Here is a 13,091-nt window from a genome sequence, read left to right on the forward strand (position 1 = left end):
TGTACCACTTACGGGCTATTCATGCCCGTGCCACCTCTTGGGTGGCTTAATCTTTATCAATCAATCAAATCTATAGTAAATCACTTCTTTTCTTCACCTTAAAAGTACGAAAATGAGTTTTGGAGAACTCCTATTTCAATTAAGCCCTGATGCTAAGAAAATAGTTAGAGGGATAGAAGCCCTAAACCAGAAAATAATAAATACAGAATATGCGGTCATATTCAATGAAACACACACACACACACACACACACACACACACACACACACACACACACACACATATATATATATATATATATATATATATATATATATATATATATATATATATATTAGTATATTTTGGTAGCAGTCTTTCCTGTAGACATATATTATTAAATATGACCGAAAAAGTAAGATTAATAATTCTAACACGAATTTTCTCAATCTTTCGTACATTATGCTTCACTGTTGGAGGTAAATCAAAAATCACTTCTCCAAAATTCATTTTTATTTCTAGTCTGACGCGACACGGGCGCGTTTCGTAAAACTTATTACATTTTCAAAGACTTCACAAATACACAACTGATTAGAACTTGCGTTTCCCTGATTTTATATCTACATTTGAGTGAGGTGGGAAGGGTGATGTGGCATTACATTTGAGTGAGGTGGGAAGGATGATGTGGCATTAACACAAGACAGAACACTAGAGGATATTAATAGGGTATTAAAAGTATCAACACAAGACAGAACAGAAACAATGGGTATTGAATAGAAGTGTTTGTAGAAAGCCTATTGGTCCATATTTCTTGATGCTTCTATATTGGAGCGGAGTCTTGAGGTGGGTAGAATATAGTTGTGCAATAATTGGCTGTTGATTGCTGGTGTTGACTTCTTGATGTGTAGTGCCTCGCAAACGTCAAGCCGCCTGCTATCGCTGTATCTATCGATGATTTCTGTGTTGTTTACTAGGATTTCTCTGGCGATGGTTTGGTTATGGGAAGAGATTATATGTTCCTTAATGGAGCCCTGTTGTTTATGCATCGTTAAACGCCTAGAAAGAGATGTTGTTGTCTTGCCTAGATACTGGGTTTTTTGGAGCTTACAGTCCCCAAGTGGGCATTTGAAGGCATAGACGACGTTAGTCTCTTTTAAAGCGTTCTGTTTCGTGTCTGGAGAGTTTCTCATGAGTAGGCTGGCCGTTTTTCTGGTTTTATAGTAAATCGTCAGTTGTATCCTCTGATTTTTGTATCAGAGGATACAACTGACGATTTACTATAAAACCAGAAAAACGGCCAGCCTACTCATGAGAAACTCTCCAGACACGAAACAGAACGCTTTAAAAGAGACTAACGTCGTCTATGCCTTCAAATGCCCACTTGGGGACTGTAAGCTCCAAAAAACCCAGTATATAGGCAAGACAACAACATCTCTTTCTAGGCGTTTAACGATGCATAAACAACAGGGCTCCATTATGGAACATATAATCTCTTCCCATAACCAAACCATCGCCAGAGAAATCCTAGTAAACAACACAGAAATCATCGATAGATACAGCGATAGCAGGCGGCTTGACGTTTGCGAGGCACTACACATCAAGAAGTCAACACCAGCAATCAACAGCCAATTATTGCACAACTATATTCTACCCACCTCAAGACTCCGCTCCAATATAGAAGCATCAAGAAATATGGACCAATAGGCTTTCTACAAACACTTCTATTCAATACCCATTGTTTCTGTTCTGTCTTGTGTTGATACTTTTAATACCCTATTAATATCCTCTAGTGTTCTGTCTTGTGTTAATGCCACATCATCCTTCCCACCTCACTCAAATGTAATGCCACATCACCCTTCCCACCTCACTCAAATGTAGATATAAAATCAGGGAAACGCAAGTTCTAATCAGTTGTGTATTTGTGAAGTCTTTGAAAATGTAATAAGTTTTACGAAACGCGCCCGTGTCGCGTCAGACTAGAAATAAAAATGAATTTTGGAGAAGTGATTTTTGATTTACCTCCAACAGTGAAGCATAATGTACGAAAGATTGAGAAAATTCGTGTTAGAATTATTAATCTTACTTTTTCGGTCATATTTAATAATATATATATATATATATATATATATATATATATATATATATATATATATGTATATATATATATATATATATATATATATATATATATATATATATATATATATATATATATATATATATATATATATATATATATATATAAAGCGAACAAGCCTGATGGTGGGTAGATTACAAATTCCTGAAGCAATTCACATAAGAATAGAACAACCTACCATGAACACCCAAATCACGGAACTATTTACTCTACCCACCATGAGTGTAAGCACAAGACCAGAACATAACTTTCTCACTTCTCCCTTTTTCTGTTCATTGTCTGCTCCTACGCTCCCTTGCTATCCTCTTCTTATTCCTATTACTATCTCCTTCTCATTCGGTGGTTATAATAGGAGCTGCCTCGTATGGGCCAATAGGCCATCTGCAGTTCTTATTATTACTACTATCCCCTCTACTACACCTTACTTTGTTGCCAAGAGCATATAAGCAGCAGAATAGCAAATATTAACTAATCTACTTTCAAGTGTGGTCTAGAACACACTTGCGAGATACTGTACCGACTCTCAGTGCGCTCAACTCACACCATTGTTCAGCAAGGTTTCACCTACATACGTCTGTATGCTCGACTAAATATGCCACATATAATCAGGATTCCTCCCTTATGTTGACCAATCCACACACTAGAAAATGAAGGAATGACGACGTTCATGCGTCCTCCAGCACGGCGAATGGTTGGAAGTCCTTATGATATCTGTAGGCAGTCTTCTCAAAGTCTTCTTACGACCCCTGTCCTTTATGACACTTCAGGACGAATTTTTACTGCTGCTATTTCTATTGAAAGCTTTCTACTCTGCGTATTTCAGCCTCAAATACCCGTTGCCTCCATCTCCCCATTTCTCTCTCTTTCCTTCCCCCTCTCTCAAGCAATCATGAAATGTGACACCCAAACCTTGCCCGAAACGCTGTGCACATTAATGGGTTTAGGTATTGCATGCACTAGCTCTATCTATAAATCCAACATTATGTTTGTAACTCAACTATGTATGTACATTTTCCTGAATAAACATTTTGACTTGATTTTTTACCATCCCAAACAATAGAGCCCAGTACTTGTCCTCCATACCAACTCAACTTTTAAATCACACATCAATACACAACACTCACTTGAGTGTTTAGGGTATTTTATATTGAGAGTATGCATGCCTTTGTATTATGAAATCACATTGATGTGATGTATCATTGAACATTGGATTTAATCAGAGGATTCAGTGGTATCCCAGGTGGCATTAATTTTCACAAAGTAGTTGCATGGTGGTCTACAGTGTTAGCTTGAGAGTACCAAGTGAGGGGTTCGAATCCTCCTCTTGGCTACCACTTTTTTTTTCCAGTGATAGTTTCAGAGGGTTGAGAAAAACACAGCATGAGGAAAATATTTTAATATAATCCAGTTTTATTGTATTAAAAGACAAAAGTATATGCATATAAAATATTAGTTTAGTATATTTATTATGCACAACATACCCATCCTGTGAGTGGCAGTGGAAATTTTTAGAGGCACATAATGGGCTTATAAATGAACAACAAAATTCATGTAGTTATAAGAATCTCTGTAACTAAGCAACATAATTTGTGTGGTCAATTCATGTAACCAAGCAACAGGACAAAAGTAAGTAAGTAAAAATTTAAAAATTTAAAAGCCTATCTTGTATCTATTTGTTAAACACAGAAATCACAATAGCGTGATGCCTTAAATCTATGATTGAGGTCAGTTGAACTCCCGGTTGGAATTCTTTTCCCATGTCGTAACACAGTCCATTAAGGCTCGTGTGGGATCCTCTCGGACATTTTATTTATTTATTTTATTTTATTTTATTTTATTTATATATATACAAGAAGGTACATTGGGTTTGTGAGAATACATTGGATAGTACAGTATATACATTCTTGTAAAGCCACTAGTACGCACAGCGTTTCGGGCAGGTCCTTAATCTAGCAGATAATTTTAAGTAGGTAATTTCAATCAGAATTGATAAATGATAAAGATACATTACAAGAGAAAAATGAGATGAGAGAGATAAGTAGGTATATTGTTATATTAAAGCTCTGATTGATTACATTGACAGCTTGATTAGTAATTTAAACAAGGTTAATAGACACCATACAGCAGATTGACAGCACATATAAGACAGCAATGATCACAATGGTAAAGATGTTCAGATTGGGTACATAAAGATTGGGAGACTGGGTAGCAAAAGATACAGATAAACAAGATTTATAAACACCATACAACAGATTGGCAGCACATATAAGAAAACAGCAATGATCACAATGGTAAAGATGTACAAATTGGGAACATAAAGGTTGGGAGATTGGGTAGCAATTGATACAGTGCAATTTTAAGGCAAAAGGTGAAAAACTATGAAGATGAAATTAGGTACTTTTTATTATTAGGGAGTGAGTTCCATAAACTGGGTCCCTTTATTTGCATAGAGTGTTTACACAGATTAAGTTTAACTCTGGGGATATCAAAGAGATATTTATTTCTGGTGTGGTGATAATGGGTCCTATTACATCTGTCCAAGAAGAGTTTCAGACAAGGATTTGCATTTAAGAACAGGGTTTTGTAAATGTAGTTGACACAAGAGAATTTGTGGAGTGAGATTATGTTTAGCATGTTTAGGGAGTTAAACAAGGGGGCTGTGTGTTGTCTGAAAGCAGAATTTGTTATTATTCTGATAGCAGATTTTTGCTGGGTGATGATGGACTTGAGGTGGTTTGCAGTGGTTGAACCCCATGCACAGATACCATAGTTGAGATAGGGATAGATTAGTGCATAATATAGAGAGATGAGAGCAGAGTTAGGAACATAATATCTGATTTTGGAGAGTATACCAACTGTTTTAGAGACTTTCTTAGTTATGTGTTGTATGTGGGTACTGAAGTTGAGTCTCTTGTCTAGGAATATGCCAAGAAACTTTCCATCATTTTTATTGCTAATGTTTACATTGTCAATCTGAAGTTGAATTGCATTTGTAGATTTGCTTCCGAATAGGATGTAGTAGGTCTTTTCTATGTTAAGTGTTAGTTTGTTGGTTGACATCCATAAGTGGACTTTTTTTAGTTCATTATTAACAACACCATTTAGTGTATGTGGGTTGGGGTGGGAGTAGATGAGGGTAGTATCATCAACAAACAAAATAGGTTTCAGAATGTTAGAGACATTAGGCAGATCATTAATGTATATAAGAAAAAGAAGAGGTCCCAAGATGCTGCCCTGTGGCACTCCAACAGTTATTGGTAGAATGGGAGAGATTATATTATTGATGGCTACACATTGGTGTCTATCACTAAGATAGGATTGGATATAGTCCAGTGCATGGCCTCGGATTCCATAATGATGGAGTTTACTTAAGAGGTAATCATGATTAACAGTATCAAAGGCCATTCTCAGGTCAATGAAGAGTCCAATTGGAAACTCATTTTTGTCAAGAGCTGAGTAAATTATATCAAGGAGACTAATAATTGCATCGTTGGTACTCTTTTGAGAGCGGAAGCCAAACTGACAGGGGCTAAGAATGTCGAATTTTACGAGATAGAAGTAGAGCTGTTTATAGATAATTTTTTCAAATATTTTTGATAGTATGGGTAGGTTCGATATTGGTCTATAGTTGTTTATGTCTGACGGATTACCTCCTTTATGAACTGGCGTTACTCTTGCTTTTTTAAGGATATCAGGGAAGGTATGACACTCAAGGGATTTGTTGAACAGCAGAGCTATAGGTGGCGCAAGGGCATGGGAGGCGCTCTTGTATACAATGGATGGGATTTCACTGATGTTCCCAGCTTTGGTTTTTAGTGAGTGTATGATGGACACAACATCTGACGGGCTGACTGGTGAGAGGAGAAGAGAGTTTGGATAGCTGCCTGAGAGATATGTGTTGATATGTGTCTGAGTCTGTGGGATTTTACTTGCAAGGTTAGCACCAATCGATGAAAAGAAGCTATTAAATTCATTCGCCATTTCTAAGTCAGATGACAGTGTAAGGCCATCCTTAGAGAGTGTTATCTGGTTGTGGGAGTGTTGTTTAGTTCCCAGGATGTTAGAGATGGTATTCCATGTGCTTTTCATGTTGCCTTTTGCTTCTTTGAATCTAGTCTCATAATATGAAAGTTTTGCTTTTCTTATGATACTGGTAAGCACTGACGAGTACCTTTTAACTACTTCCACTGAAACTAGGCCACTCCTAAATTTCTTTTTGTATTCATGTTTTTTGTTGATTGATTTAATTATGCCACTTGTGAGCCACGGGTTATTTCTTTTATCAGTTACTTGTTTGGTAAGGAGGGGACAGTGAGTGTTGTAGAGGCTTAGAGTTTTGGAGAGAAAGAGGTTAGTTGATGACATAGGTTCGAACCCTCATCATGGCCCTTGTGGATTTGTTCATTTGTATCTATTCATTTTGTAAATACATGTCTTCATCTTCATCACTTTCTAAGAGCTCCAAGAAAGGCTCATAGACCTCATTTGGCTGGTAGGAACTAAATAAATGTTTGGCTTCAGTAAGCTTGTCAGCACATTGCTTTTGACCCTGATTGAAAAGAGCCAATAATCCACGTTTCTCTTCTTCTGACAGAATTGGGTTTTCAATGGTGTACGTGTTAGAATCCTGGAATATAATATTTAAAACATCTTAGAGTCAAATATATACTGTACCTATTTAGTTGTGCATAATGCAAATATATAAAAGTATAGATTAAGTAAAACAAAAGGATACAAATAATAATAAAAGCCATATTCTCCACAGTACCACTCTTGAAAATGGAAGTGTTTCATAGTTTAAATGTGAAAGGTGATGGCAATATTACTCTGACTAATTGAACACATTTAAGTGAGTTGAGTGTTTTGAAGATCTAAATTGCAAAAAGTATTTTGAATTTCTTACCTTGCAGAGACATGAAGGGAAAGAATCACATTGTAATTCTTGAATGTACTCGGATAGTTTGTCCCTTTTCTTTTTGTAGTACTGTAACCATGTTAACATTTCTTGAATGGTTAGTGATTCCTCCTCTCTACATCTCTTCTGCAGCTCAAACTTTTCCACTGCACTTCTTTTTTCAGTCAGGGACACTATAATGCAAAATGAAAATACAGTATGTGATTGACAAATTATGATAATGGGAATCATTTGTGAATTAAACATCATTAAAAATTGTATCTATAAAATTTACCTTTAGAAAACAAACTCAATTTAATGGTATTGCAGTCTTTCCATATATAAAAGTACAATTAATACAAATAATATATAAATATTTGAAAATGCTGAGAAAACTAATGAATCATTAGATCTTGTGTAAATACCACTTGTGTTTTGATGAAGCAATAAATTGTGCCATGGAAGGATGCCAGTTAAAACATCTGCTTCAGACAAATCCGGATGGTTCTGATTTTTATGAGATCTCGTAGTTTTTTTCTCAACTTCATTTTTGTTTCTCAATAGAGCTCTCATTTTAGATGAAATTGTAAAGTTTGAAGTTGTTAACATATATTTGATTTGCACCAATAGTATTTTACATAGAAAAACTAATTTAACAACTGTGTACTGTATTAATGTTTAGGTTTCAGTGAACAAACAAAAAAGCAATTTATGTCTACCTGCATAAGTGGTAATCTGATTTTTGCGATGCCTTATATTCTCTCCATATGCCTCGATAGTATGCTCAATGTTATTGGCAGAGGATCTGTTATTTAAGGATCTTGCAATGATCAGTAATTCTGATCTCCATTTCTCAATAACAGATTCTGGGACATTAAGCCTGTGAATCTCATTTGAAACTGCTGCAGCTGTCTCTGTGGCCTATTTAAAAATAAATGCCATCATATTTATTGTAAAATTTATGTTCAGAGTTAAACAAAGTCTTTTGAACTATTCTTAGTGCTTTGTCAAGGTCTGAGTATGTGTTTTTCAGATTCAGACCTTGACAAAGCACCAAGGAGTGTGTGAAAGACTTGGTGTAATTCTTTACATAAATTTCCCAAATACACAAGTGGGTTTTTATCCAATTTTACTTTGTCTATGAGAAGAAAATACCATTAGTGTCTTATAATAAGATTAAAGATAAATAAAAACATGTATATACACTTGATTCATTGTATAGAACAATTGTATATTTATATATAATTCTATATTTTCATTGTATAGAACAATTCATATGTTAATACCTTTCTGAATCTGGCAACTAATGCCCGAGGCATTCCATTAATTTTTCTGTGATTCCAAAAGAGTGCCGCCTCTGTCAGTTCTTCTGTACGCTCTGTGGAAATAAATGTAGTTATTCATTGACATCTTAATACTGTGTCTCAAAATACTGATTGGAAAGTAAAAGGATGATGATATTGATGCTGTCTTAAGTGGAATGAATTAATTGTATTTCAGAGGAAACAAAGAACTCAAAAATAGTGGTAGAGTAATAAGATTAAAAATATCAGGATGTGAAAGAAAGCATAAAAACAGGGACAACTTGATTTTTCAAACAAGGATTATACATGTATATGTTGGTTGCATATGAGTATAATGCTACTTTATATGAGCCAAAATGCCTTTCTGCAATTTCCTATATTCTTATATTATTTTATAACATTATCTGGATATATATAACCATCAAATATTACCATTGTACTGATTTGATTGAAAGGTACAAAATTTAGAACTAGATTAAACAAAAATTAACACATACCAGCTTTAAGCATGTTCTTAGTGTTGTTGTTATATCTTGAAAGGTAGGAAAATACTTGCTCTGCCTCCTCCCCAGATGTCAGGACACTTCCTTCTTGCCACCGCCCTCCATACAAAACCTTTGACATAATAGCATAACGTTTGTTAAAAACTACCTACTGTATTAACAATTTGCATTTAACATAGATAAATCCTTACATATAAGAGTTTAAAAGAAATTATATTTTCCAACTTACAGTAAAACGAAGTCAAAATATTATTACAGTATTAGATTATTTACCTGACAATACCAAGAATGTCCTTTGGCATGTAGGACTCCTAAAAAAGGCTTTCCTTGCCCAAGTGAGAACTTCTGTTCTCTTGATGAAATCTTTAAGGCCCATGGCCAGTATTTACAGATGATATCCTGGCATATGAAGGACCTCATTTTCTAAACGGTTAATTTGCAAATAGTGGGCATAACTGTAGAGCTCTCCCTGATACATATTTAATGCAGCAAGAGTAATTCCATGTCGACAGGAAGCCATGCTTATGCCGGTTTCATCCAAACTTCTAAATGAAACAGGTTTATTTTTGGCAGCTTTCAATGTCGACACTCCACACATATGGCTACTCTGTTGGACAAAAGTAAAATTATATATATATATATATATATATATATATATATATATATATATATATATATATATATATATATATATATATATATATATATATATATATATATATATTAGTCATATATAAATGTAATTTTTTTTATGTAATATTTTTCATCATTCAATATGCATTCCATATATTTTATAGATTTTTTTGAACATGATATAGTTAGGAACCGTCCAATTAATATACATTATTGATAATGTCTCAAGCTAATATATAAAGGTACTCTTCAAATATTGTATGGGTAAAAACCTGGTATTAGGTCTTAGGTTTCTATTTGAAAACCTATTTTTAGGCTTTCGAACAGATGTAAAAATATTCTTACTTGAGTTTTAAGGTTCTGAATAGTGGAAACGTGATCTTGAACTTCTTTGTCACAAGCGAAGATACCACCAGAATAATATGAGTTTCTGATCCCTCTGGAATGATATTAAATTAATGAATGTTCATTGTGTGAGACATTTTGATGACAGTTAAACATCATTTCACTTAAAACTAATTCAACTACCCAAGCTGGCATTCACATCATAATCCCTCCTATTCTAAATGAATGTATATAGTGAAATAAATATTTTTTTAATTAGTAAAGCCTTAGTCCAAATAAAAAAATTCAACTGAAGTTGAAAGGCAAGTAATAAAGGTGTAATCAGTTAACAAATAAAAAAAATCTGATTAAAAGTTGCATGACACTATATAAATATTATACAGTGCTGTGTTTATAGTACTACAAACATATTACTACACCTTACATTATACCTTAACAATAATGAGCAGCATTAAATATTTTAACTTGAATATTTACCTCCCAACTTTGTTGTAACGATACAGTTTCTTGTTGCCATCAATATGTAAAGCCACAGGTGTTGTATCACATGCAGGGCACCCCTTGTCAAATTCTGCTTTTATTCTCCCAAGTTCATACTGATGGAAACGCCATTCAAAGAAGACTCTTTTTGTTGTCTCAAAATTGATGGGACCATGCTAAGATGTAAAATGTGTGTAAGTAATTATCAAAAAGAGCCAAGCAGTGGCATGTTAAGCAACAGACTATAAATACCTGCAGGAAATTAAAATAAACTTACATGAGCATTACATAAAAAGAGAAATTGTTAAAGATTGGTAATCCATTTCCATTTCTTATGATATTAGACATATATAAAATATATATTTAGAATATTCATGCTATTTATTAATTTAATAATATTTAACCCTATTTCTTAAATAATGACAATGCATTTGCTTAGTAACAAACTTAGTTTTTAAGTTTATACACCAATTTAATACTTGCACTATTAAAACAGTAATGGTATGAAAACTTACACTCCCTCGAGAAGCACCAAATAATTCCAGTGCACTAACTAATGCCTGAAGAGAAGTTCCAGGGCTGCATCTCTTGAGAAAATGCCAGGAATCCAATAGATTTATGCTGTAGAAAGTGCTACTATTTCTTCCAGTTGAATAAAAACCAGACTGGTGCAAGGCTTTCCCAAGTTCTTCATCTACATATCCGCACTTGCACCTAAATATTGGGGTGCCTTCCTGCCCCCCACAAAAAATAAAAAAAATTGAAGTAAAACAATTTTATTTGACAAGGGATTCAAGTGTGGCTATCAATATGTGTGTAAACCAACACATAAACAATTCTCTGTATGGTTATAAATACGTATGTGATATAAATACGTCTTCATAAGTGAAGATACAGTGGTAAAGAGAGTGAAGTATAAATGGTTATATTGATGAAGACTGTAGCCTGGGTCACCTGAGCAATGCCAGCTACCAATACTAGTATCAAATAAATGTTTCTTAAAGTAACCTACCACTTAAAGTTACAAAGATGCACAAATTATTGGAGCTTAAAGTTGTGAACTTGCTCTCACTGCAGTTCGGGCAGGAATTAGGTGGATGTGCTGGTACAACAGGCTTTGGTAACAATTAAATTTACAAGATCAGCTATGCAGCAAAATAAATACATGTTTCAATCATTACATTTTTAATTACTAATAATTTTTTTAGCATTAACTGGAGTTACATGAAAGATTTATATTTAATAACAAATAAAAATTCATTTATTTAACTAAAAATCTGTAATTAATGAGGTAATCAATAATTAATGAGGAAAATGACCAATACAAAAACTACTAAAAAAATTACATGAACTAAATAAAATTTTAAAACACTGCTTGGTTCAGGATAGAAATGAGAGTATAAGAAACAGACTACAGGTACATTACTTACTCCAGTGAATGACATTCCCATCTGAACACACAGTTTGTGTTGGGTCTAAAGGCTCGAAGAACCCATTTTTCCAGCAGAATCGCTGGTGGAAAGGCATTACAAATGGCTGCTGCTGATCACATTTATGACACAAAAAATGAAAGCAGTCTTCACATTTTATGCTTGCCTCACAACTTCTACATTGTACACAACATTTGCCTGGTTTCCAAAAATAATGTAATTATGTACTTTGAATGGTAATACTGGATTTAGAAATATTGTATACCAAGTTTAAAAATGACAAACATCTAAGTGTATTCAGAGATTGACATTAATCATGCATTTCACAATTACATTGAAATTTATCCATAATTACACACTAAAGATGTTATTTACCTTTATCTGCAACACCCAACTTCGACAATGTCCAGCTAAACAACATTGACCTACGTTCTCCCCATTTAATCTCACTATTTTTTCTTCTTTTTTGCCAATCAGAAATGCTTGCTTGAGAATCATAAATTTCCTCCAGTTCTGCAGCAAGTACTTTGAAATATGGGATTCTAAATTAGTCAGGAAAATCTTCAAGAGCAAATAGATGTAATAAATAAAAGTGTATTTTATACATATTATATAAGCATCTAGAACAACTGGCAGCTTTCAGTAATGTGTTAGTTAGACTATGATATATATATATATAGTAGATACTAGGTTCTAAGATTATATTACATTACATAGTTCAAATAGGGACGTACCAGAATTCAATGATTTTGGTGTTTGTTCTGCAGCTGGTAAATATGTTTGAGTATATGTTAGTACACTAGTTGAGAAGTCAGAACTTTGAATGTGTGGAGGTGAAAGAGAAGCAGGCAGAAGGGCTGTTTGGCAGAAAATCAACCTTTAAGTATGGTAATTCCACAACACTTTATCTATTTTTAATTTGTAAACTATCTACATTTTTTTCCTGTCTATGACCATAGCTGCCCCTATCTCCACCGAACACCGGTGTATTTGCGGCTATGCAAGGGCAGACCAATATGGCAGCCATGGCCTAATCTGTCATAAGACACAGGGAAAGATTGCCAGACATGAAGCAGTCAATGACATTATCAAAAAAAGTTTGGCTAGTTTGGTTCAGATGTAATACAAACAAAGAGCAACGGTTTCAAGTTCAACAAACCAAAATGTAGGGCTGACAACAGGAAATTATTTTTGACCCAGAGGGTTATTAACACATGGAACTGCCTACCCACAAGAGCTGTAACTGCTAAAACTGTGCTGAATTTCTAAATATACCCAAAAAAAGATCATAAAGGCAAATGGGGGGAATTTCGACAAGCCGCGGGCTTCCTGTACTCTTCTAGGCTACTAGAGTTTGTGGCATTCAGGTAAATATCTGTTTTCAAA

The 13,091-nt window shown here is 34.2% G+C and overlaps 2 long non-coding RNA genes across 2 annotated transcripts; both read right to left on the reverse strand.

Annotated features, from left to right (window-relative positions):
- Window positions 1-7,167: 7,167 nt before the first annotated feature.
- On the reverse strand, window positions 7,168-8,380 carry LOC138373084 (uncharacterized). The gene is made up of 3 exons (XR_011231040.1): window positions 8,297-8,380; window positions 7,730-7,931; window positions 7,168-7,204 (listed from the first exon to the last, which is right to left on the reverse strand). It is a non-coding gene; the product is annotated as an uncharacterized lncRNA (long non-coding RNA).
- A 932-nt stretch (window positions 8,381-9,312) lies between these two features.
- LOC138373085 (uncharacterized) lies at window positions 9,313-10,366 on the reverse strand. The gene is made up of 3 exons (XR_011231041.1): window positions 10,273-10,366; window positions 9,796-9,889; window positions 9,313-9,424 (listed from the first exon to the last, which is right to left on the reverse strand). It is a non-coding gene; the product is annotated as an uncharacterized lncRNA (long non-coding RNA).
- Between the last annotated feature and the right edge of the window lie 2,725 nt (window positions 10,367-13,091).

This window comes from Procambarus clarkii, chromosome 41, assembly GCF_040958095.1.
Source record: "Procambarus clarkii isolate CNS0578487 chromosome 41, FALCON_Pclarkii_2.0, whole genome shotgun sequence".
In the NCBI taxonomy this organism is placed as follows: Eukaryota; Metazoa; Arthropoda; class Malacostraca; order Decapoda; family Cambaridae; genus Procambarus; species Procambarus clarkii.